The sequence below is a fragment of the Dromiciops gliroides genome, chromosome 4 (assembly GCF_019393635.1).
Source record: "Dromiciops gliroides isolate mDroGli1 chromosome 4, mDroGli1.pri, whole genome shotgun sequence".
Taxonomy (NCBI): Eukaryota; Metazoa; Chordata; class Mammalia; order Microbiotheria; family Microbiotheriidae; genus Dromiciops; species Dromiciops gliroides.
The window spans coordinates 240,881,722-240,909,687 of record NC_057864.1 but is presented as its reverse complement, the minus strand read 5'-3'; the positions used below and the strand labels follow the sequence as shown (position 1 = coordinate 240,909,687).

The 27,966-nt window shown below is 36.5% G+C and overlaps 1 pseudogene; it reads right to left on the bottom strand.

The window, feature by feature from the left end:
• The window catches only part of LOC122754951, a 40,539-nt pseudogene that overhangs the window by 5,992 nt on the left and 6,581 nt on the right, over positions 1-27,966 (bottom strand).

Below are 27,966 nucleotides of genomic sequence, written 5' to 3'. Positions count from 1 at the left end.
ACTCCCAGGGAAAAAGTAAACAGAGGAAGTGGTGATTTTAAGAGAAAGCAAAAATTGCTCACCTGAATCATAGAGCTTTTTCCTCCTTTCTGAAAGGCAATGGCATTAAGTGAATCACCTTGAACTTGGCAATAGGTAGGTCACAGGCTGAATTCAGGAGGTGGAAGAAATTTGAACTTACCCAGCTCCTTGTGAGTTTTTTCTGAAAGAGAAAGAAATGAGATAAATCTAAGCTTTAGGAAAAGGATAGGTCTTTGCCTCCTGAAATACCAGATGAAGGTGGCCCTTTCCTAGAACTAAGAAATCTTCCTTAAGTTACCAGTCTTCCCTGCTCTAGAACTCTGACATGATTCTGCCCCTTTCTGGAGCCCAGAGTTCTGTTTTCCCCTTACCCCATTTCACTTTTGTCTCCTTTCCCTCCCCTTTTCTTGTCATCACACTCTCATATACCAAGCTCCCTGCTAATCAACCTGTTTTAGCCCTTCTTTTCCTTTACCTTTGGCTTCATGTTCTGCTTCCATTTTCTGTTGTAATCTCTTTAAATTCTCCTGTCTTTCAGTTTCAAAAACATACTGATACCAAGGAGAATCCCCAACACAGGAAGGATCCCAATCAGGGCCTTTCTTCCAGGGAGAAGTCCTGGGAAGAAGGACTCTGATAGAGAGTCCCACAGGGACCAGGTTAGATACCACACTAAGAATAAGCCCTTTCCCCCTTCACTATGGTTCCTTCCCCTGCCCCCACCCTTTCCTAACTCTAATGGTTCTCCTAAGGACTTAGAGCTGACCTGGTATGTCAATGACTGACATCTTCTCCTGACCCAGGAGGGTATTGCGGATGGAGCAGGATACATTCCTCACAGAATTCTCTTGGACCACAATTGTTGCCTTCACATGGAAGAAACCATCTCCATCTTGGGCCTGGGTCTCAGAGAGGGCGGGTAACTTTCGTCCCTTATTGTCTCTGCACTGCACCCTGGGCTGTGGGAACCATCCATCGGTTGTGCATTGCCAGCAGTATTCCTCCATCCTCATACCCTGCCAAGTGGAGCTGCGGAGCAGATCCTAGACCTGGAGAGGGAAGCCATGGACCTGAGAGTCCTCAGGAGCAGAAATCACCTTGGCTGTAGGTTTAATAATCTTTCTATATCAAAGGAAGGGACTTAGAGAAGGTAGAGAAGGGCTGAGGACTGTGAAACAGAGAAGGCCTTTTGCCTTTCTTTATATCCCCAGGATTGAACACTCTGCCTGGTAAATAGGAGGTACTTCACAAAGGCTGGTTGTCTAACTGACTATGTTCCTAACAAAACAGAAAGTAAAACAGAAGCTTGTGACAGAAAAGGGGTTTTCCCCAGACAGTGCTACTCTCAGGACTATTCCTTTTTCCTTAAATGTTCTCCACCTCTTGAGACTTCAAGGAACTCAAATTGCCATGGAATCCTTTGAAAGGGATACAGTGAAATTTTTCCAAAGTATACTCTTACCTATGGATACATTTTGTGAGCGTGTGTGTGTGTGTGTGTGTGTGTGTGTGTGTGTGTGTGTGTTTACTCTTAAATTGATACTTTCTAAGATACAGGTTTTCTTTATATTCCTTCTTACAAGCTGAACCTATTATGCAGACTTTCTAGTCCTGACCTCCCTGAGGTATTATTGTTGTTGTCAGTTGTTTTAATTGTTATGACTTTTGTGACCCCATTTGGGGCTTTCTTGTCACAAATATTGGAGTGTTTTGCCATTTTCTTGTCCAGCTTATTTTACAGAAAAAGAAGCTAAGGCAAACATGGTTAATATGACTTGCCTGGGCCTCACAGCTAGCAAGTATCTGAGGTCAGATTTGAACTCAGAAAGATGAGTCTTCCTGACTTCCAGTCCCGCACTCTATCTGCTCTTCCAAATAGCTGTCCCAAAAAAGACTGAAGAGAATACAAAATTCATTTCCCCCAAGAACCCTAAATATTTCCTTTCTCCACGATTAACAGTAATGGGAGTGGAAGATGACATAATGTGTTGGAGATTATGTCAGATATGAATTGTTTTGATTGCTACATTTTTCTAAAAAAAGAATAGGGAGATGGAGGAAGCATCCCTTCATGCTTCACTCCCCAGCATAGCTTTCCAAGGTGTTGTAGGGGTATGCAATGGGAGAGGGGAAGAATGGACAATATTGGAGTGAATGGGAAAATTCATATGCTACTTTAAATAGCAAATCCTTCTCAATATATTTTTATTTGAAATGTCATAGAAAGATGTGAATAGATTCATGGATAAAAGTGTGCCAGGGAGAGAAGTTAAGGAATATATCCACAATAGCAGAAGTTGAAATACTGGAAGAAAAGCACCCCTACCATGTCCATATGCCCCTTCATAATAAAAGGGAGAGCTCAGATTTGGACAAAGCATATTATTATTACAAAGCATTTTGATAGGCATTATCTCATTTGATTCTCATAAGACTACTGGGCTACTGGACTTGCTATGTAGATTGTTATTTGCATTTTAAACATAATGGAATTTAGATTCAGTTGCAAGGGTAGATAGCTATCAGGTGATAAAACTTGTTTGAATACAGGACTTCTGACTCCAAGACAAGGAATATTTATTCTATGTCAATCTACCCTTTATAGATGTCAGATGCAGAACACTTGAAAATAAAAGGAACTTAGGACTGTTTGAAAGATGAAAATATGTAATGTTGAATATAAAGTTATCATATGAAATCACATAGGGACACATGTAGTGTTGTCACTTCAAAAAGCATTCATTCTTTCCAAACAAACCACTTACTTGCCACCTTCACTTCCAGAATTGCTTCTTTGATGTTCATTGCCTTTTTTTAAAAAACACCGATACTCTCCATTGTCAAATATTTGGACATTGTAGATCTTCACAGCCAACCTCCCCTCAGTTATGAAATCACTTATAAGTTCTGTCCTCCCCATGTATTCCCCGCCAGCTGCTCTTCAGCCCTGTTCCATACTGTTTTGGAACACAAACACAGCTTCAGAGATATGGGAACGAAACCACCTGACTTCATGTCTTCTGCACTCATCAAGGGTGAGAGACGGCAGGGTAGTGTGATGTCTGTTCCAGTAAGGCTACGATGGGTTCAGTTGGTCCCAAGTACCACAAATTTTTCTGTAGGTGGAGAAGCAGGAGATATAAGGGGGGAAATAAGATGAGAAACCCATTGAAAGGACATAGGCACTACTATCTAGTTCCCATGACCATCTTAGAAGGAAAAGAATTTGAAATAAATTATATTCTACTACCTCTATAATAAGGGATATGTAGAATCTTCAAAGGAATTACTCTTTAAGTAACTTACTTTTCTGACTTTGATGAAACTAATACTGTTCATCCTCCCTAGTGGACTGATGCTTATATATGGTGTTCATTGGGGTGACCAGAAAAGGTAAGAGTATATCAATAAGGGTCAAGGAGTCTACCATTTGTGAAGTGTAGAAAGATATTGCAGTATCTGTCACTTCCAAAACTACTAATTCTATGTTTCCTGATTGGTGACCAAGCTTTCTTTCACTCTTTGAGAGAAAGAAACAGAGAAGAACAGAGGAAAACACTCTTACCAGTACCCCACACAGGCATCTGCAGTAGAAAGTGGAACATGAGGAAGATAGGTAGAAAGGAGTTCAGAAAACCCAGCATCTTGTTCAGAGCTACAAACACGGACACTAGAAAAGAGAACCAAATAAATAATAAATATTAATTAAATGCCTCCTGTGTGTATAGGCTAGGATACAACAAAGGCAAGGAAGTGAGTTCTTATTAACTTGTCAAAGACAGGAATCAGGGACTACTCGTAATTCGTATCTCACTTAGTCCCTACAAACCCTTATAGCTCTTGGCCAAAATGTCAATGATTTCTGAAGGAACAACCGCAAGTATGCAGGCAGTGTACACATGGCAATCATTTCCTTTCTTCCCTTTCCTTAGAAATGCAGAAACTCATGTCTCAGGGAGGGGGGAGTGGAGGGAGGGAGAGAATTTAGAATTGAAAACTTAACAAAAAAACCCAAATGTTAAAATATAGGAAGAAAAAGAAAAGGAAGGAAGGGCGGGAGACAGGGAGGAAGGAAGGAAGGAAGGAAGGAAGGAAGGAAGGAAGGAAGGACGGAAGGAAGGAAGGAAGGAAGGAAGGAAGGAAGGAAGGAAGGAAGGAAGGAAGGAAAGAAATCCCATAACTTCCTCAGAAGCCATGCTCCGTAGGGAGGGTTCTACAGTGGTAAAATCTAGTCCTTCATACTGAAGGCTCTATTGACATTCATTTAAGGGGGTGATAAGTTGAAGAAAGAAAGGAATAGATTTTTAAAAATAACATCAGCACTTTCAGTGTACCCATTGCTCTCTTGAGCTTCCTTCATAATCCACGTATGTGTGTTGGGATCAGGGAAGAACGGTAATAACAAATGGATCTGAGTTGTGTATTCTCTCTGTAGTCACATTTTATGTGCATGACTTCTTCCTATCTCTTCTTTTACCCACCCCCACACTTCAGAAGCACACCAGAATACTCACATTTTCTCTCCTTTGAATTAGTGAGATAATCTGGAACTTCTCTTCAGTTTGACTGTTCACGTGGGGTTGAGAAATGAGTACATTCACTACTTCTCCTGTTCCCCAATGTGGTGAAGTTGTGGTTCAATCCTATTTTTTGTGATCTGGAAATTATCTATCAGTCCTACTGGGACTATGTGAGTATCCAGAAAAATCAGGTACCTAGAAAATCTATGCAGTGAATTTTTCTCCAAAGCAATACAATCTTCCTCAGGCCACTTGTGTCCCTTCTGAAAATGAAAGAAAAAATAGGGAAGAAGACTTTGGCCTCAACTCAGATCTATTCAGAATGATGATATAAAAATTATCTACACAAGGCAAGGTCCATTAAAATAATTGATTTCAGTTCAGGCTGGTGTTATGAGGGAACTTTTTTTTTCAGGTTGCTCATCTTTTCAGTGTTATTGTTATAGTTTTAGAATAGTCATAGTATTAATGTTTTTCCTGGTTCTGCTCACTTCACTACGTATCTTTGTAACTGAGTTGTCCCCAGTTTTTTCTGGAACTATTCCATTCCTGATTTTTTATGGCACTACTATGTGCTATTATATTTATATACCATAACTTCCTTAGTCATTTCCAATTGATGGGTAACCCATCATTCCCCAGTTCTTTGCCACTACAAAATGAGTTGCTAGAATAGTTTTTGTACATGTGGGTCCTTTTATCTTTCTTGGATCACTTTAAGACATAAGTCTACTACTGGCCTACATGGGTTTGAGAGTTATAGAGAGTTTAGCAACACTGAACATACTTCTAGATTGCTTTGCACAATAGCTATACCAACTCAAAGTTTTTCTGACAATGTAGCAATGTGCCTGTTGAACTGTAATACCCCCCCAACATTGTCATTTTCCATTTTCCACAATTCCACTCATCTGTTAGCTGTGATGTAGAAACTCAGAGGTGCTTAAACTTACATTTCTCTAATTATGGTGATTCGAGAACATTTTTTTTCACCATTGCTATTCACAGCTTACATTTCTTCCCTTGAGAACAGGTTTTTTCAAATCTTTTGAACATTTTTCATTAGGGAATGACTCACTGCTATATCTATGAATCTGATCTTTCTTGCAAATCTGCCTCAATTAAACCCAATTAATGCACAAGACATAATGTCTTTACATTACTTATATCATTATAACATTTTACCTACCACAATTTCCTCTGGCAACAGGTAAATGATGAAGCATCATTTAGCAGTTTTAGTCACTATCTTGCAAACAGAAACCTAGGTCAAAGTTTTCTCACTGGACTGGAGCAACAGTGGGATTCAATAGTGCCCAGGTATCTGAGCAGTCTTTTTTAAAGGAATAAACTGCTCACCTCCTGGCATGAGGAAGAGGCTAGGAAAGGTTGCCTAAAAATTATCTGCTTCAACTAACCTAACTATGGCCTGCTTACATGGCAGACAGGTTCCTACCCTGTGGTTGAAACACACAAAAAATATACAAAACTTTCGTGGAGAGATAGAGCCAAGATGGCAAAGAGAAGCCAAGAAGTTGCCTGAGCTCTCCCTAATTTATTATGTGTAATAAAGGGCCATGGAAAAATAAACTAAAATTAATCAAAAGCTAAATAATCTCATCCTAAACAATGAGTAGGTCAAACAACAAATCTTGGAAACAATAATTTCATGAAAGAAAATGACAATAATAAGACAATATACCAAACTTATGGTATGCAGCCAAAACAGTTCTTATGGAAAATTGTATATCTCTAAATGCTTACATGAATAAATAGAGAAAGAAAAGATCAAAGAATTGGGCATGCAACTAAAATAGCCAGAAAAAGAACAAATTAAAAATTTCCATTTAAAAACCAAAGTGGAAATTCTGAAAATCAAAGGAGATATTAATAGATTTGATAGTAAGAAAAATACTGAATTGATAAATAAAACTACAAGCTTCTTTTATTAAAAAAAACAATGAAATAGATACAGCTTTGGCTAATTTGATTTAAAAAGAAAGAAGAAAACTAAATTAACAGTATCAAAAATGAAAAATGATGAATTCACCACAAATGAAGAGGAAATTAAAGCAATAATTAGGAGCTATTTTGCCTGACAATAGTCCAATAAATCTGGCAATCTAAATCAAATGGATGAATATTTACAAAAACATAATTTGCCCAGGTTAACAGAAGAGGAATAAAATACTTAAATAGGCCCCATTTTAGAAAAAGAAATGGAACAAGCGATCAGTGAACTACCTAAGAAAGAATCTCCATGACCAGATAGATTTACAAGTGAATTCATTCTTTCATGTTTTGTGCCTGAAAATATATGCAGCAAAGCAGAATATGGAGCAACACCTCTCATACCCTCCCCTCCCGTTGAAACCCCCTCAATCAACCTCTATTGCTTACACTATAAAATACAATTATTTTATGTGGTAAGTGCAGTCCTCAACAATGTATCTACTAACTTGTTTTTCTTTTTCTCACATTTATCCCATCCTCTCCTATATCTTTTAGCCAAACTAGAATACTAATTACTATTTTTTTTGAGACAACTTTGGCCATTGTTATCTCCCTAAATTTGCGAAATTGTCTCTGATTTACAACGTGAATTCTACCAAATCTTTAAAAAACAATTAATTATGATACTTTATAGATTATTTGGAAAAGTAGGTGAAGAAATCCTATCAAATTCCTTTTGTGGGGAGGGGGGTGAGGCAATTGGGGTTAAGTGACTTGTCCAAGGTTCACACAGCTAGTAAGTATCAAGTGTCTGAGGCCAGATTTGAACTCAGGTCCTCCTGACTCCAGGGCCGGTGCTCTATCCACTGCACCATTCTAGCTGCCTCCCAATTCCTTTTATAAGACAATATTGTTTTATTACCTAAACCAGGAAGAGCAAAACAGAGGAAGAAATCTATGTACCAATTTCTCTAATGAATATTGTTTCAAAATTTTTAAATAAAATGTTAACAAAGAGATTACAGCAATTTTTCATCCAGATCATATAATATTAGCAGGTGAGATTTATACCAGTAATTCAGGGCCTTGTTCAATATTAAGAAAACTATCACATAATCGACCTCATTAATAATAAAAGTAACCAAAATCATATGATTCTCTCAATAAAAGCAGAAAAAGCTTTTGACAAAATATAGCACCCATTCCTAATAAAGACAAAACAAAACAAAACAAAACACTTGAGAGCATAGAATAAATGAGCTTTCCTTAAAATAATAAGCAGTATCAATCTAAAACCATCAGCAAGCATTATCTGTAATAGGGATAATTCAGAACTCTTTGCAGGAAGGTCAGAAGTGAAACAAAGATATCCATTATCACCACTATTATTCAATATTGTACTAGAAATGTTAGCTTTAGCAATAAGAGGAGGAAAAAGAAATTGAAGGAATTTGAATAGGTAAGGAGGAAAACACTGTATTACTCTATACATATGATATGATAATATACCTAAAAAATCCTAGAGAATCAATTAAATGTCTACTGAAAAAATAACAACTTTACCCAAATTGCAGGATATAAAATAAATGTGCATAAAACATCAGCATTTCTATATATTACCAAAAAGTCCAGCAGCAAGAGACAGAAAGAGAAATTCCATTTAAAATAATTTCATACAATATAAAATAATTGGGAATCTACCTACCAAGACAAACTGAGGAGCTATATGAACCAGAATTATAGAACACTTTTCAGACAAATAAAGTCACGTAAACAACTGGAAAATTATCAATTGTTTATGTGTAAACTGAGCCAATATAATAAAAATGACCAATTCTACCTAAATTAATTTGCTTATTCAGTACCATATCACACTACCCAAAATGATATTTTATAATGCTAGAAAAATAATAGCAAAATTCATTTGGAAGATGAATGTAACTAGGAAAAAATAAAATAGTATTTTAAAAGAAAGAGAGAGAGGCAGGGGAACTCTACCCACACCAAGTTTACTCTGAAAATTTAAAAGACTTGCTCAAGTTCACAAAAACAGTATGTGTTAAAAGCAGCATTTGAATGCAGGTTCTTCTGGATTTGAGGTTAGCTTTCTATTCACTGTAAGTCTCAGTCAGGAAAATGAAAACCAAAAGTGGGAACAAGGACCTTTGGCCTAAACAGTTAATTCCTTTATGATAGTCATATAAAATTATTGTTAAATAGATAACAAACATTTCAAATAATTGTCTGCTATCTTTCTTACTGGGCCTTTCAAAAAGTTGTGAAATGGTGCTATTTCCAAGGATCTAGGGTGTGGTACTTCAGAATGTCATTGGGTTTCATTCAGGGATAGTAAAGTTCAAAGGCAACAGGCTTACAGTAACCAAACTCACTCAAGTCTCCATTATAAACCTCATACCACTTTGTTCATTTCTGTGAGGGATAAATCGCCATAAAATACAAACCCACATATGTTCATCAATTTCCCCTTGTACACTTGAAATAGCATAGGATTCCTAGAATCTCTTCAGCACAAGGCTATTTAGAGAATAAGGATCAAAAGGAAAGGGAAATCTGGCTCTTTAAAAGTATCAGATTATTGTTGGTGGAGCTGTGAAGTGATCCAAACATTTTGGAGAACAATTTGGAACTATGGCCAATGGGCTATAAAACTGTGCATACCCTTTGACTCAGCAATACCACTATGAGGTCTTTATCCCAAAAAGATCATAAAAAGGAAAAGGACCCACAGATATGAAAATATTTATAGTTGCTCTTTTTGTGGTAGCAATGAATTGGAAACTGAAGAGATTCCCATCAATTGGAAAATGACTACACAAGTTGTGGTATATAAATGTAATGGAATACTATTGTGCTGTAAAAAATGACAGGCATGTTTACTTCAGAAAAACCTGGCCTTACATGAACTGATGGTGAGTGAAATGAGCAGGGACCAGGAGAACATTGTACACAGTATCAACAATATTGTGTGATGACCAACTGTGATAGACTTATCTCTCAATACGATGATTCCAAAGGACTCATGATGGAAAATGCTCTCCACAGCCAGAAAAAAAAAAAAAAAACCCAACCTGTGGAATTTGAATGCAGATTGAACCATACGGTTTCTACTTTTTTTGTTTTTGTTTTTTCTTTTTTGAGGTTTTTCCTTTTTGTTCTGATTCTTCTTTCACAACATGATTAATGTAGAAATATGCTTAGTGTCATTGTACATATATAACCTGTATTAGATTACTTGTTGTCTTGGGGAGGAGGGAGGGAGAAAAACTTGGCACTAGATACCTTATAAAAACAAATGTTGAAAACTATCTCTACATGTAAATAGAAAATAATAAAACACTTTTATTATAAAAAGAAAATCCATTTACAAGTCAAAAAAGTATCAGATTGTGATGAAATTCCCTATTAAGGCATGCCTAACAAATACTTTGTAGCTCTAGGGTCCACTAGTCAGTTTCTTCTCCTCTGGACAGCTGGGGAAACTTAGATATAGAAAATTCAATATGAATAATTTTATTATGCATTAACATGTTGCCATATATGCTAGCCCTGAGCTCAATGCTGAGGGAGCATATGAGAAACTGAAACAGTACTTGTCCTCGGTGAACTTGTACATCACTCTATGGCTAAGAGACAGAAGGAGTGAGAAACAGATTCCATTAGAGACAAAAGCATTCATCTTGGGAGATGGTAAAGAGAGGGAGAAACACTCTGAAAGGATGAGCTTATGAACTTTTTCCTGAGCAAAGATGACATTAACTACACCAAACCCTTAAAGAGTGAGTGTGATTCCCACTTTCCGTATTTAGAGAATGTCCCTCTAAAGCTTCCATTTACCATATGATGAATTGTTCTGTGGGGCTCCTAATGGCCCTGCAGGGATGTCTCACCCATCCCCAGTAATCTACCTGTCCATAAGAAAATTTTAGTGGAAACATTTTTTTCTTTTTATCTTGTCATTTAAATACTGGTATGGAAAGGAGTTTGATCACGAATACAATCATACCTCAGAGACATTGCAAGTTTGATTCTAGACAACTGAGATAAAGCAAATATTAAAATAAAATGAGTCACGCAATTTTTTTTTTTGGTTTCCCAGTGCATATAAAAGTTATGGACAATTAGGTGGTACAGTGAACAGAGTGCTGGATCTATAGACAGAAGACTTATCTTCCTGAATTCAAATCTGGCCTCAGACACTTACTAGATATGTGACCCTTAGCAAGTCATTTGACCCTCTTTGCCTCAGTTCCTCATCTATAAAATAAGCTGGAGAAGGAAATGGCAAGCCACTTCAATATCTTTGCCAAGAGAACTCCAAGTGGGATCACAAAGAGTCAGACATGACGAAAAGAGAACTGAAGAACAACAATAAAAGTTATGTTCACAATATACTATAGTTTATTAGGTGTACAATAATATGTATAAAAACTGTTTTTACATTAATAATATTTTATTGCTAAAAAATCCTAACCATTAATCTGAACCTTCAGTGAGATATAATCTTTTTGGTGGCTGAGGACCTTGCCTCAGTGTTCCTGGCTACTGACTGGATCAGGGTGGTGGTTTCTGAAGGCTGGAGTGTCTGTGGCAATTTCTTTAAAAAAAACATTAATGAAGTTCATCATATTGATCGACTCTTCTTTTAATGAAAGATTTTTCTGCAGCATCCACTATTATTTGACAGGATTTTATGCACAGTAGAACACCTTTCAAAACTGGAGTGAATCATCTCAAACACTATTATTGCTTTATCAACTAAGTTTATATAATATTCTTCAACACTCTTGTGTCTTGGGGAATAGGCAAGCCCCAGGAGAATGACCAGCAGTCAGAACACACACCAAATTTATCATTTCAGTTCCATTTCTTATATGGGTTTGACTCATGTCTCTCCAAAACAAAAGTAATATTAAAGATCACTGATCACAGATCACTATAACAGATACGATAACTATAGAAAAGGATGAAATATTTTAAGAAATACCAAAATGTGATGGATACAATTTGATCACATGCTATTGGGGAAATGGCACCAACAGACTTGATCAAGAGAGGGCTGTCGCAAACTTTTAACTTGTTATATACACACATATACATATACATGTGTGTGCATAGATAGATAAATATGTGTATAAGTGTATATAAAATCTGTGAAGCACAATAAAATGAGCTATGCCTGTAAAGGAGGAGAAGCAGCTTCATTTAGGCCAATGAGATGAAAGCATAGAGATTGAATGATGGGCTACTGACTACAAATTTTGGTAGACCTTTTTCAAAGATATTTGGTATAAAGAATTTTCTTGGGGGCAGCTAGGTGGCACAGTGGATAGAGCACCAGCCCTGGAGTCAGGAGTACCTGAGTTCAAATCTGGCCTCAGACACTTAACACTTACTAGCTGTGTGACCCCGGGCAAGTCACTTAACCCCAATTGCCTCACTAAAAAAAAAAAAAAAGAATTTTCTTTTGTAATTAGCTTCTAATCATAGCTAAAATTATTTTGATTGTGCAAAATCATTTAAGTTTTAACTGAAATTGTTATTTTTTTATTCTATTATTTATTCTGTCCCTTCTTTAGTTAATAATACTCCCTTAACCTGATTTCCATATCAAAAAATTCTGATATTCTATGCAATGCTCCACACCTGTGGGAAACATGTGACTACCTCTTCAAAGGAATGAGACAAGAGTTATTTTCATATCTCTTCCTTAAGAAGAAGTTTATTTTTTTATAATTTTGTAACATTCACTTTCTATTGTTTTGTGATTGTCCTATTTACATTGTTGTAATTATTTTGTGTTATATGTTTTCTTAGGTCTGCTTACTCACCAAAGGTTTTCCTTGATTTCCATCATAATCATTCTTTCTTATGAAACAGTGATATTCCATTATATCCATATAACACAATATATTTATATTCCCCAGTAGACAGAGGTCTACTTTATTTCCAGTTCTTTACTCCAACCAAAGGTCCTGTTATAAATACTTTCCTTTGTATGGAGACTTTCTTTTTGTAATGGCTTCCTTGGGAGAACTATAGAACATCATCTTTATTTTTTCTATATTTATTTATTTACTTTTTCATTCATTTATTTTTTCATTCATTCATTTTCTTATTTTATATTCAAAAACTTTAAATAAAATCCTGTCAAACAGACTACAGAGAATTATCTAAGAAATTGTTCATTTTGACCAAGTTTATACCAGGGATGCAAGAATGGTTCAGTATTAGAAAAACAATTAACATAATCAATCATATTAAAAACAAAAACATCCAAAAATCACACAATTATCTCAATAGATATACAAAAGGCCTTTGACTAAATACAATAGTTCTTTATGTTAAAAGCCCAACAAAATATAGGCATTTTATGTATAGGCACTTCTTATAATATCATAAAAAGTATTCAGGAGTGAGAATGATATGTACTATGTATACAGTAGAACTAAAGTCAGGAATAAATCTAGCATGTCCACCATGTCGTTATTATTTGATATAGCTCTTGAAATGCTAATTATAGCAACAATACAAGGGAAGAAAAGAAAAGAATGAAGATAGGTAAAGAGGAAACAAAATTATCTCTATTTGCTAACAATATGATAGTATAATTGGAGAATCCTAAGGAATCAGCAAAGATACTAGCTGAAAAAATTAACAGCTTCAGAAGAATTGCATTTTAAAATAAACCCTCAAAAATCAATCTTTTCAAATAATAAATAACAAAATCTCAGAGGCAATAATAGAAAGAGAAATTCCCTTCCAAATAACTACAAAGTGCATAAGTATCTGGAGTATCAATCTTCCCAAACACACAAATAAACCATATAGATTCAATTACAAAGGCTCATTAAAGAAACAAAGAACAATTAAAATAACTAGAGAAATATTCAGTGTTCATGTCTTGGCTGTATCAATGTAATAAAAATGACAATGCTATCAAAGTTTATTTAGACTTTTAGTGGAATTCCAATCAAATTAGCAAAAGAATACTTGATAGAATTTGATAAAATAATAACTTCTTTGGATAAAGAAAAGATATTTTTGGATAAAAAACATATATCCAAGGAAATTGTGAAAAGGGGGAGGAATGAAATGGAAATATCATTTTCAGACCTAAAGTATGTTGTCATCAAAAAGATGCTATGGATTAAATTATAAAGAGGTAGATCAATAGAACACCCTAACAAGGGTGAATCAGAACCTTTGGCGATCAATAACTCTCTGTTCAATAAAGCAGAAAAATAAATTACTTAGGAAAGGACTCTCTAATTGATAAAGACTTCTGGAAAAACCAGAAAGCAGACTGTCAGAAATCAGGCTTATTCAAACATCTTAAACCTTGTTCCACAATACATTCTAAATAGATATATGACCTTAATATAACAGGAGAGAAGAAGATCATATATCTCTTACACCTATAAATAGGAGATGTATTCTTTCTTTTTTCTTTTTCTCTTTCTTTTTCTCTTTTTCTCTTTCTTTCTTTCTTTCTTTCTTTCTTTCTTTCTTTCTTTCTTTCTTTCTTTCTTTCTTTCTTCTTTCTTTCTTTCTTTCTTTCTTCCTTCCTTCCTTCCTTCCTTTGTTCCTTTGTTCCTTCATTCCTTCCTTTCTTTCTGTCTTATTTTTTTTTTTAGTGAGGAAATTGGGGTTAAGTGACTTGCCCAGGGTCACACAGCTAGTAAGTGTTAAGTGTCTGAGGCCAGATTTGAACTCAGGTACTCCTGACTCCAGGGCCGGTGCTCTATCCACTGTGCCACCTAGCTGCCCCTTTCTGTCTTTTTTTGCAGGCTAATGAGGGTTAAATGATGTGCCCAGGGTCACACAGCTAGTAAGTGTCAGCTGTCTGAGGCTGGATTTGAATTCAGGTCCTCCTGAATCCAGGGCAGGTGCTCTATCCACTGTACCACCTAGCTGCCCCAGGAGATGTATTCTTTTTTTTTTTTTTTTTTAGTGAGGCAATTGGGGTTAAGTGACTTGCCCAGGGTCACACAGCTAGTAAGTGTTAAGGGTCTGAGGCCGGATTTGAACTCAGGTCCTCCTGAATCCAGGGCTGGTGCTCTATCCACTGCGCCACCTAGGTGCCACCAGGAGATGTATTCTTAAAAAAAAAAAAAAGGATTAGAGCAAATAACAAAAGATAAAATTAAACTTTGATTATCTACCTAGATTTGATAATGTACCTAGAATAAGAAGGTAAGGATTCAAAAGGGGAAAACAATCTTTGTATTGTTATTCTCTGATAAGGGTTTGGTAGCCAAGATAAATAAAAAATTAATAGGTATTTTTTGTGTGTTGGGGGTGTGTGGGGGGCTGGAATAGTTATTACTCAATATGTAAGTAGTCAAAAGGATATAAAGTAACAGTTCTCAAAATAATTGCAAAGTACTGACAGAAAATTGTTATTGCCATATGCAATATTAAGTGCTCCCATCTCTTTTATGATTATTACCTATTATTTTCATTTTAATTTATAGAATAAAACAAGTGTTTCCATAACATAGTACAATTAAGAAAATGATTCCGCATGGAAATGCAAATCTACTATGCAGAACTTCCTTTTCTTTTCAAATACACAGCAAAATTTTCATGCAAATTTCCTGTTTTTTTCCTTCCCCACCTTCCATCCTAGAGATCAGTACCATTAGTCACAAATACCATTAGTCACTGATATCTATACAAATTTGTATGTGTGTGTGTGTGTGTGTGTGTGTGTGTGTATATATATATTTGCATATATATATGTTTGTATATATATAAAATATACATATATAGGTATATATATTTGTGTATGTCTGTATAAAGTTATTCTATACATAATTCTAGTTATCAATTCTTTCTCTAGATGCAGAAAACATCTTTTTTTATAAGTCCTTTGTAGTTAATTTGGGTATTTATAATAGACAACATAAATTATTCATTCAAATTCAATCTTGAAACAATATTGTTGTTACTGTATACAAAGTTCACTTGATTCTGCCATTTCACTTATAATTATATGATGCAAGTCTCTCCATGTTTTTCTAAAATCATTGAACACATAATTTCCTGTAGCACAGTAGTATCCCATCACAGTCATGTACCACAATTTCTTCAGCCAGTTCCCAATTGATGGGCATCCTTGAAATTTCCAGTTCTTTGTAACCACAAAGAGAAGTGCTAGAACTATTCTAAAATAGATAGATCATTTTCATTTTTCCCTAGTTATCTTTGGAAATAGACCAACTAGGGGTATTGCTGCATGAAAGGGTATAGGTAGTTTTTAATAACTCCTTGGGCATAATTCAAGATTGGCTCCAAAATTGTTTGATCATTTCACAACTCCAACAACAAAGAATTAGTGTACCAATTTTTTGACATCCTTTCCAACATTTGTCATTTTCCCTTTCTATCATTTTAATCAATCTTGTAAATATAAAAAAAAATCTCAAGGCTGTTTTAATCTGCATTTCTCTAATCAATAATGACTTAGAGCATTTTTATATGACAGTAAATTGTGTTGATTTCTTCATTGGAAACCTGCCTGTTCATGTGATAAAATAATGGAATTTGGCAGATGCCCAGAGGCCCCACCTGATTGATTTAATATTGTTTGAATTGGGTTAGAAGAAGAAACCAACTAAATATCTACTTGGGGATGATTAGATATAGGCCACACCTGGCCTGCCCTGAGTGATGTGTTAGTGTACTACTGATGTCACTAGGGGACCACTGTCAGCCATGCAACTTGAAGAACCTCCCTTTTGGGGGAGGGAGAGAAAAAGTAGAAAAAGGAAACACTCGCTGGGAGGAGCTCTCTTTCCTGTTGGTGAGCTTCCAAGAATGGACTGGAGGGGGACTGCATAACTCACTCCAAGAGAAACTACGGACCCCAGGTGGAGAGTTAATAGAAATGAGGCCAGCTCTTTGAATTAGCTGAGCTGGAAGAAAGTTTGGGGATTGAGTCAGTTTTTGCTAGAGCCAGGGAGCTTATCCATTTTTCTCTTCCCCTATTCCCTTGTCTCTGGCTTTATTAACTTCACCTTTGTTGTGTATTGTATCCCCATTAATAAAACCTGGTTTGTTGGTGGAAAAGAGGCTGTTAATCTCCTTTCTTATTAGCCTGGAAGAAATAACTAAAAAAGGCAGTTTGGAAGAGAGGAAATTTTGGACCTAGAGGTCCCTTAGGATTTTCTGAACCCCAGTATTATGGTGAGGCACCCAATTAACTCTCACATAATAAATTTGACCCTTACAATGACCTTCGACCATTTGTTAATAGAAAAGTCCTTCCCAGTAAGATCAGGTATGAAACAAGGATGTTAATAATCACTAACCTTATTCAGTACTGTATTAGTAATCATAGCCATGATAATAAGAGAAAAAAAAGGAAGAAATAAGAATAAGGGATAAGTTGATAAAACTATCTCTTTTTGCAGATGAGAGGATGATATTCTGGAAAATCCCATGAATTTAACTCAAAAGTTATTTGGAACAATAATTTTAGAAAAGTAGCAGAATATAAAGTAAAAATATATACATCATCAGTATTCCTATATATAACAAATGAAAGAAATAGTAAAATAAATAAATAAATGCCCTAGTTAAAATTACTCTAGACAGTATAAAATATGTGAAAGTACATATGCCAAAACAAACTGACAAACTAAACAGATTTATTTCAAGAAAATTTTACAAATGAAATCAAATTTAAATAATTTGAGAGATATTGTTTGTTCATGAGTTAGGGCAGGGAGTTAGAAGGTCAGCAGAAAAGGTCTGTTCTACCGGGAGTGGGAGTGGAGCCCAGACCTGAGCAGTACCAACACAGATCCATCCCCAGGCAGGCTTTGACAGAGAAAGAGACCTCCAGAGCTTCTGAATTGGCTGAAGCTGCAGCTACTTCTGAAACTTAGCTCACAGTCTGGTAAGAGGGTCTAGCAGCTGGCCAGGGAGAGATTACAGGGGTCACTGTTGGTACTGATGTGGAACTCAGTTATATTGCCCATGCTGGGAACAAAGAAGCAGTCTTGAGTAGTGGGCCCAGGTCATGGAGGAGAGCAGGCATGCCCAAAGCTAGCAACCATAGTGAGACAGAATTCTGTTTCTGGGCTAAAGAGCAATCAAGCCTGGGACTATTTACAGACCAGAGCACAGGCCAGGGCAGTGAAGAACCTGCCTCTCCTTAAATTGATCCACCAGGGAACCCCTGAAGCTTGGAACAGTGTGTCCTAGAGGCAGTGCCTCATTTTAAGAAGGAGTTAAAAGTCAAGAAATAGGCTAGGAAAAAAAGGAACAGAAAGAAGAAAATATGGACCATTGAAAGATTTTTTGGTGACAAGAAAGATCAAAATACATCCTCAGAAGAAGATAATAAAGTCAAAGCTCCTACATCCAAAGTTTCCAAGAAAAATATGAATTTGTCTCAGGCCATGGAAGGTCTCAAAAAGGACTTTAAAGATAAAGTAAGAGAGGAAGAGGAAAAAATGGAAAGGTAAATGAGAGTGAGTCAGGAAAGACTTGAAAAAAAGTCAATAGCTTGAAAAGCCAAGTGGAAAAGCTCTCTGAAGAAAAAATTGTTTAAGAATTTGGATTGAACAAATGGAAGCTAAGGCCTTTATGAGAAATCAAGACCCAATAAAGAAAATCCAAATGAATGAATAAACAGAGGGCAATGTGAAATATCTCCCTGGAAAAACAACTGACCTGGAAAATAGATCCAGGAGAGATCATGTTAAAATGATTGGACTACACAAAAACCATGATCAAAACAAGAGCTTAGACATCATCTTTCAAGAGATTTTCAGGGAAAATTACCCTGATATTCTAGAATCAGAAGCTAAAATAGGAATTGAAAGAACTGACCAATCACCTCTTGAAAGAGATCTCAAGATGGAACCTTCCAGGAATATTATAGCCCAATTCCGGAGCTCCCAGATCAAGGAGAAAATATTGAAAGCAACCAGAAAAAAAACAATTCAATTACTGTAGAGCCACAGTCATGATAACACAAGACCTAGCAGTTTCTACATTAAAGGATCAGGGCATGGAATATGATATTCTGGAGAGCAAAGGAAGTGGGACTACAACCAAAAATCACCTATCCAGCAAAACTGAGTATAATCTTTCAGGGCAAAAATGGGAATTCCATGAAAGAGGGGACTTTCAGGCATTCTTGATGAAAAAACCTGAACTGAATAGAAAATTTTACTTTTAGATACAAGACCCTGGAGTAGCATAAAAAGATAAACAGGGGAAAAAATCATGAGGGATGTTAAAAGGTTAAACTCTTTATATTCCTACATGGGAAGATGATACTTTTAACCCATAAGAACTTTCTCAATATTAAGGCAGCTTAAAGGAATAAATTTAGGCACAAGTGGGAATTGATTATGAAGGTATGAGATCTCTAAAGCATTTATTGTTTGTTTATCATGTTTTTGTGGGGCATTCAGGGTTGGGGGCATGCCCATGGTCATGCACTTGGAGATTGCCTTATGTCTGAGGCCAGATTTCTGTTTGGGTCCTCCTGGGTCCAAGGTGGGTACTTTGTCCATTGTGTAACCAAGCTGCCTCATGATGACATCTTTAAAATAAAATTAAGGGATTAGAGTATTGCACTGGGAGAAAGGAAAAATAGAGGTAGAATGGGGCAAAGTATCCTACATAAAAGAAGCAAGAAAAAGCTTATGGAGTGGAGGGGAAGATGGGGGAGGAGCAGGGGAGTTAATGAGCCTTACTCTCATCAGAATTGGCTCAAAGAGGGAATAACATACATATTCAAGTGGATATAGTAATATGTCTTGCCCTGTGGGAAGTGGGAGGGGAAGTGGATAATGGGGAAGGAAGAGAGGGCTGATTGGGGCAGGGGAAGTCAGAAGCAAAACACTTTTGAGGAGGGGTAGAGTAAAAGAAGATAGAAAATAGAGCAAATATCATGGGGAGGGAATAAGATGGAGGGAAACACTGTTAGCAATAGTAACTGGGGGAAAATATGAAGCAGAGGCAAGAGTAACGTAAGATGAGGAGGAGGATGATCATGATGGTGCTTACTTTTCTGGGCTATTTTGGGGAGAGTTCTTTGTCAGGTATGAGGTACTATGTAAGTATTAGCTATTATTGTTGTTCCAGTAATAAACCCCATGGGTGTTTTGTGGGTAGAGCTCCCTTTGATGTACTAAATAAATGCAGTTTACTATTAGAATATAAAAAAGAATGGATGAGTGGGATGCTATCAGAGAGACCTGGAGGGACTTACATGGGCTGATGCAGAGTAACAGCAATATTGTGGGATGATCTGCTGCAAATGACTTGGTTATTTTCAGCAGTATAGTGATCCAGGACAACTCTGAGGGACCTATGAGAAGTGCAGTCCATCTACAGAGAAAGAACTGATGGTAGGGGGCAGCTGGTGGCACAGTGGATAAAGCACCAGCCCTGGATTCAGGAGGACATGAGTTCAGACACTTGACACTTACTAGCTGTGTGACCCTGGGCAAGTCACTTAACCCCCATTGCCCCCCCCAAAAGAACTTATGGTACCTGAATACAGATGGAAGTACATATGTTTTTGTTGTTGTTCGTTACTTTTTCTGAAGTTTTCTGTCTGCTATGTTTTGCATGACTGCACATGTGTAGCTTGTATTGAATTGCTTGAGTTCTTGAGGGGGGATAGGGAGGAAGAATGAGAATTTAGAACACAAAGCTTTAAAGACTGTTGTTACAATTTGTTTTTACATATAAGGTTGGAAAAATTCCAAATAAATAAATAAATAACAGGAAAGCAGAAAATCAGGGGAATGCTTTTATCAATAGCTTATCAGATGTCTCATATCTAAAACATATCAAGAACTTTTTTTCAAATATGTAAGGAGTCATTTCCAAATTGATAAATGGACAAAGGATGTGAACAGGGAATTTTTCAGTGAAGAAATCCAAATTTCTACTACCTCTTAATCGTGTTAACAATGTCAAAATTCTAGTAATGTCCTTGAATTCCTACACTTAAGATAGTTTACATTAGATTGAGCTGACCCACATAGTATGTCTTCACCGTAGAACCTTTCCTTGTAAACAAAGCCACCTTGAGCCAGACCAACCCCAAAGTAATGCCTTAGGTCCTTTTCCCTTTCATTGGGATTCTGGCAAAACATCTAGCATGAAGTGGTTTTTCTTATTCAGATTGCCAAGGGTGGCTGGAATCCCATAACCAGTTGTTGCCTTCCTACATTATCTCCTTCCCCTCTCCTCCTCAATGTATAAGAACCTTTTTCATAGTTCTCCTCATTAGGAAATCCATTGTGCTCTGAACTCTTGGAAGACCCCATTTGTAAGCTTCTTTATCTCAAAGAATTTTCTTTCACTTACATATTTGATTTATTTCAGAACCTGACAGTACTGAGATCCATGTAAAAGAATGCTCCATATCACTAATAATAAAAGAAATCCAAATCAAAAGAATTCTGAGGTTTCACCTCATGACCCCAAAACTGGCAAAGATGACAAAAGAAAGCATTAGTCAATGTTAGAGTTGTTGCTGAGAGAGAGGCATGTGGGTACCTTGTTCGCAGGGTTGGGAATAAATTCAGCCATTTTCAAAAGTAATTTGGAAATATGCAAATAAAGTGGCTAAAATATCCATACCTTCTAACCCAGAGATTCCATTATTATGGTTGTACTTCAAGAAGATATGAGTCCCCAATATATTTATAGCAGTATTTTTCCATTAGCAAAAATTTGGAAACTAAGCAGATTCTCAGTGATTGGGGAATGCTGAAACAAATTGTTGTACAGGAATGTAATGGAATATTACTATGCTGTAAGAAATTATGAATTTAATGAATACAAAAAATGTGGGAAAATCTACATGAACTAAGGCAGAAGGAAGTAAGCAGACTCAATAAAATTATATACATAACTATAGCATGTATTAACAAAAAACCTGTACAGAAAAATCAAAACTATATTTATTAATGAAATTACATAACAATGAAGATAAATTAGAAGATAAATGAGAAGAAATTCCCAAACACATCCCTTCATGAATGTAGAAGGTCCACAGATGTTGGACATTGAACATTTTCAGACTTTTCCATACATTTTCAGACTTTTTCAATCTATTGATTGATTTGTTGTGCTGATTTTTTTCTTCTTTTTCTTTTTCCTTTAGAAAAAAACATTTGTTTTGCTATTGTACATACATAAACACTCATTTTGATGATTAAGCTCTGAATAAAAAAATTAAATTAGAAAAAAAAGCTATAGTATACCTCAAATGATGTCTATCCGTTTTATTTATGTAAAATACTCAAGTTGTCATGTGAACCAGAAAGTTATGATTTAAAATAATCACAGTAAGAGATCTTAAGAATTGAGGGATTTATGTGCCTATATGCCAAGTAATGTGCAAAAAAAAAAAATCACATGGAAATATATTCAAGGATGTAGAGAAGTGAAATAAGCACAGAAAACAATGAGAGGCATTATGGTATAATGGAAAGATTCCTAGATTTACAAGTAGAAGAATGCTGCTTCTGGTCTGGTAACTCAAACTCTCTCAGTTTCTGCATCTCTAAGACCTACATCACAGGGCTATTGTGGCTATTAAATAAGACAGTGTATGTAAAGGGATGTTTTAGTCTTAATATGATTTTCAATGCTATTATTACTAATACATTACAATTCAGATGATCCTGGATTTAAGTAATTGGTAGGAAAACCATAAGCGACTATGTATATGAGTGACAAAATGCCATCCATCCCATATACAATCTTGTAAGACAACTAAAATATATCTTAGGTCTTGATTCAAGGTTGCTTGGCTGACATCTTCATCAAGGTAGAGAGCCTATGAAAGCCAACCAAGAATTTGGTAGATTGCCAGTGGATTAAAAATTAAAAAGACTAGAAATTTCTCCAAAAACCATGCAATTGTCCTCCAGATTTGATTTTGTTCCATATATGTGTAAGCCTTGCATGGGGTTTCCCTCCATACTCACTCTGTGATCTGGTTTACTTACCCTAACCTGACCTGATACTGGCAGGTATAAATTCCCAGACCACTACTATATGGGTATATCAAATTCCTATCCTATGAGTAACTCTATTTTTAGGAAATACATTTACGTCATTTATCAGTATAACTCCAACACCTCCCACCCCCGGCTACTCACAATGATAATGCATTTATATCATAAATATAAACATTTAGTTAACAACAAAACAATATAATGGTAACAAATACTCATATATTAAAGCAAAAGCAACTCCTACTAGCATTCTGATACTGTGCCTTCACTTATTTTTTTTCAGAAACTCTTTCTCTATTTCCTTTTCTGTAGAAGATGAAGGACAGTACTATGTAGCCAGCTTAGAAGCCAGGGAGAGATGAGTTCACATTCTTTGACACATCCTGACTCTGTGACACTGAACAAAGCCTTAGAGATGCCTGTTGCATCTGTCTAGGACTATGCATTAAAAATAGGTTGCATACTTGCATCAATGGGCAGAGTTTCCACACCAGAAGCTCCCCCCCCTTGCCAAAATGACAGGTAGAGAAAGGCAGAAAGACACTCTCTGCCCTGTTTGTATCTCAGTATTCCTGGGAGGGTCACTTCCACAGGTTGTGCTGCAGACAGAAAAGGGATCTGTCTTTAAATGTAAATTACTGAGAAATTATAATTTGGCTCAAAGTCTTGAAGTACAAATTTTTAAAGTCTTATTGACAGGTTGAGATTACTTTCATTTTCTTATCTTGTGCATTATGTAACCTCTTAAATGAGTGTAATATTTTGATAACTACCTTAAAATGGGTAATTTTTATTGTTTAAAAAGTAATTCCAATCAGTATGAATCAACTTGATATGATTCCATAAGGGTAATGATTATAAATTCTGCATATTAGGTTCCAGAGCTCTGAGCTGCAGGTTCACTTGCTTATTCATGGGAAGCTAAGTAGAAGCTCTCTACCTTTGTTTCCCCTTGTTATGGTGACCAACTACAGCATGGCAAACATGACTCAATTACATTGAAGGTCCTACAATTTATTTTTGTATTTCCAGACCATTCTCTCTTGTTCAGCATGAGCAAGGGACCATCTCATGACCACTTAGTCAGTGGCGATGCCCCATGCTTCCCCCAACTTTTGACACATACCCTTTCTGACGATGTCATTTTTGACCCTCAAAAGCAAGGTTTATTAACCAATGGGATTCTGTATTTCACCATGCCTATTTTTATATTTGGGTATCAAAATCTATAAAAACAAAATCCTGGAAGAAAGGGGCATCTCAGATCCTCAGAAAGATCAGAGGTCCACTGCATAAGAGGGGACCTTGGACTCTTAAATAAAGTGCCATTCACTCAGAGTTCTGTCTCAGTCTCTTTTATTGTAGGTAAAACAATTTTAATCCCCACATTAATGACACTGCAAAATTGGACTGTTTAGCATAGACCTCAACCTCTTTAGGCTGGCCCCTTCAAGGGACACAAAAAGGAAGTACAAACTGGATCAAATTTTTTGACAATAGTTGCCCCATGGACACCTGCCATGGGAGGTTAGACTCCCCTCACTGTGTGTGAGATTTTTTTAAGAAGGGTCCCCAATTGAGCTAAGAGGGATTACTTGTATATGTGACTGATTTGTCTAATTTATAAGCTCCAGAGGACTCCAATTCTATTTTTTAATTTTTATCATAAAAGTATTTTATTATTTTCCAGTTACATGTAAAGATAGTTTTCAACATTTGTTTTCATAAGATTTTTGGTTCCAAATTTTTCTCCTTCCCTCCCTTTCCTCATCCCGCCCCAAGACAGAAAGCAATCTGATATAGGTTATATATGTACAATCACATTAAACATATTTCTGCATTAGTCATATTGTGAAAGAAGAATCAGAACACAAAGGAAAAACCTTAAAAAAAAAAACAGCCAAAAAGTAGAATCAGTATGGTTCAATCTGCATTCAGAATCCACAGTCTTTTTTTTTTTTTTTTTTGATGTGGAGAACATTTTCCATTATATGTTCTTTGGAATTGTCTTGAATCATTGCAATGCTGAGAAGAGCCAAGTCTATCACAGTTGATCATCAAACAATGTTGCTGTTACTGTGTACAATGTTCTCCTGCTTCTACTCATTTCACTCAGCATCAGTCCACTTAAGTCTTTCCAGGTTTTTCTGAAATTTGCCTGCTCATCATTTCTTACAGCACAATAGTATTCCACTGCATTCATATACCGCAACTTTTTCAGCCATTCCCCAATTGATGGGCAGTCCCTTGATTTCCATACAATTCTATTTTTACAAAAATTATATGACCATAATTTTAATGCTTTATACGCAAGCTTTTTCCTCCTCTTTTTATTATTTTCATTTTGTTAAGACCAGGGAGATTCTGCAGCAGAATTGCCAGTTCCTCATTTTCAGTCAGCTAGCTACCTATCTAATTTTAAAACTTCATGTTGGCAGGGTTAAAATAGATTTTTTTTGCCTTTGAATAATTTTAACAAGGAGTAATTAAATCATTCTTGTCATTAGTAGAGAAAGCTTTTAAACTGGTTGAAGGGGAATGTTTGGTGCCTCCCAGCAGATTAAGGAACCTTGGGGCTAGTCCCTGCATGGGTCAGGTTTGGGGGAATCATTCCCCACTTCAATGCTCTGAAAACACCTTAAGGGACAATTCAGGCTAGACTTGATAGCCTTTGGGGGAGAAATTCTCTTCCTCTACTGTGTGATGTTTAAAATCTAATGTGCTGTGTGACCCTGGGCAAGTCACTTAACCCCAATTGCCTCACCAAAAAAGTAAAAAATTAAAAAAAAAATCTAATGTTGGTCCTAACTGCCCCCCCATTGTTGTTGTTGTTGTTGTTGTTTTGTTTTTGTTGTTGGGGGGGAACTGGCTAAGATTACTGATAAATTCAGTAAGAGTTTAGGCTTTTAAGGATGCATTAAAGTGTAAGACACCTCATGGGATCCCATAACACCAGAAAAGTCTATCTACTTTCTATCTACTTTCCTCTCTTTCTCTATCCACCTATTCTCTGTCTCCCACCAAGCTGAAGTCACAAATGAGAAGAGGCCCTCTCTTTTTCTCTGTCTCTCCTGCCATATGCCAGTTCCTGAATGAAAAGTGGAAGATCCAGTGAACCAGCCTCCACTTCCTACTTCCTGCCTCCCTCCCCAAAAGGGGAGGTCCTTCAAGCTGATTGGTTGAGAGTGGTCTCCTGTTGATGGCTAGTCCACAGCCTCTGAGAACAAGACCTCACTCAGGGCCAGCCAGGTGTGGTCTCAATTTAATCATTCTTTAGTAAGTTCTCAGTTTCTCAGTCTCACCCAATTCAATCAATTCCAAATCAATCTTGAGGAAACAATTGTTTCCTTAATGAAGCAATAATATTAGATACTTATGATTAACAAAGTAAAGGGAATGAAAAGAGAGAAAAGAAATTGAACAACGCATTAACAAAGTCTAAATGGGGCAGTCCCCTTTTACCTGGAGGACAGTACAAACAGAGAAAAACTAAAGGGAGCACTCCCCTTTACCAAGTGGACATTATAAACAGTGTATATAACAGGGAAATGGAAAACAGAAAATGTCCACTTAAGCCTTTGAAAGAATTTTTTCAGATGATACTTGGCCTGTCCTCTGGGTGTAGTTGTAGAATGAAAGTCTTTCAGGTGTGGATGCTGAAGATCAACAAACAAGTTTCAGCTGTAGAGTTTTAGATGTGGTTGTAAAGCCCCTCAGGTATTTCAGATACTGGTAATCAGCTGGGAACGTTTCCTACAAAATTGAGCTTAACACAACTTTAAATAGCTTTGCCAATAATCAAATCAAACAGTGAGAGTTCTCAATAACATGTGTAAGGAAATTCAGAATCTTTTAGAGATTTTACAATTATTGTCCAGTTGTTGTACATAAAACATATAATAAAAACAAAAATTGAAACATTATCTAAAACTTAATATTACTACATTCCCAAATGTGAAAAAAAAAATGGGATTTGGAAGATGCCCAGGGGCCCCACCTAAGGATTGATTTAGAATTGATTGAATTGGGTGAGACTGAGAAACTGACTGAGAACTGACTTAAGAATGATTAAATTGAGACCACACCTGGCTGGCCCTGAGTGGGGTGTTGTTCTCAGAAGTTGAACCTACTTAAGGTTGCTTAAATTGCAACCATGCCTGCCCAACCGTGAGTGAGGTCTTGTTCTCAGAGGCTGTGGACTAGCCATCAATAGGAGACCACTCTCAACCAATCAGCTTGAAGGACCTCCCCTTTTGGGGAGGGAGACAGGAAGTAGGAAGTGGAGGCTGGCTCACTGGATCTTCCACTTTTCCTTCAGAAACTGGCACATGGCAGTAGAGACAGAGAAAAAGAGACAGCCTCTTCTCATTTGAGACTTCAGCTTGGTGGGAGACAGAGAAAGAGAGGAAAGTAGATAGACTTTTCTGGTGTTATGGGATCCCATGAGTTGTCTTTACATTTTAATAAATCCTTAAAAGCCTAAACTCTTACTGAATTTATCAGTAATCTTAGCCAGTCACCCCCCCCAAAAAAAAAAACTGGAGGGGGGCAGGTTAGAATCAACATGAGATTTTAAACATCACAACTGTAAGCTGTGAAGACACGTGGCTATCCAAGGACTTGGAAATTGAGGGGATGCCCATCAATTGGGGAATGGCTGAACAAGTTGTGGTATATGAATGTAGTGGAATACTATTGTGCTGTAAGAAATGATAAGCAGGCAGATGTCAGAAAAACCTGGAAAGACTTAAGTGGACTGAAAACTAAGTGAAGTAAGGAGAACCAGGAGAACATTGTACATAGTATCAACAACATATTGTGTGTTGATCAACTGTGATAGACTTGATTCTTCTCAGCAATACAATGGTCCAAAACAGTTCCAGAGTACTCATAATAGAAAATGTGCTTCAAATCCAGAAAGAAAAAAAGGACTGTGGAATCTAGATGCAGATTGAACCATACTGTTTCTCCTTTTTTTTTTCCTTTTTTTTTGCAGGGCAATTGGGGTTAAATTACTTGCCCAGGGTCACGCAGCTAGGAAGGGTCAAGTGTCTGAGGCCGGATTTTAACTCAGGACCTCCAGAATTCAGGGCTGGTGCTTTATCCACTGTGCCATCTAGCTGCCCCCTTTTTACTTTTTTGAGATTTTTCTCTTTTGTTCTGATTCTTCTTTCACAGCATGACTATTGCAGAAATATGTTTAATGTGATTGTACATATATAACCTATATCAGATTGTTTGTTGTCTTGGAGTGGGGGGGGGGGGAGGGAAGGGACGGAGGGAGAAAAAATTAGAACTAGAAATCTTATAAAAACAAATGTTGAAAACTATCTCTACATGTAACTAGAAAATAATAAAATATTTTGTGATAAAAAGAAATAAAAGGAAAAGGAAAAAAAGACATGTGGCCATCCTAGGACCAATTCCATCCTCTTCTGACCTGAGAA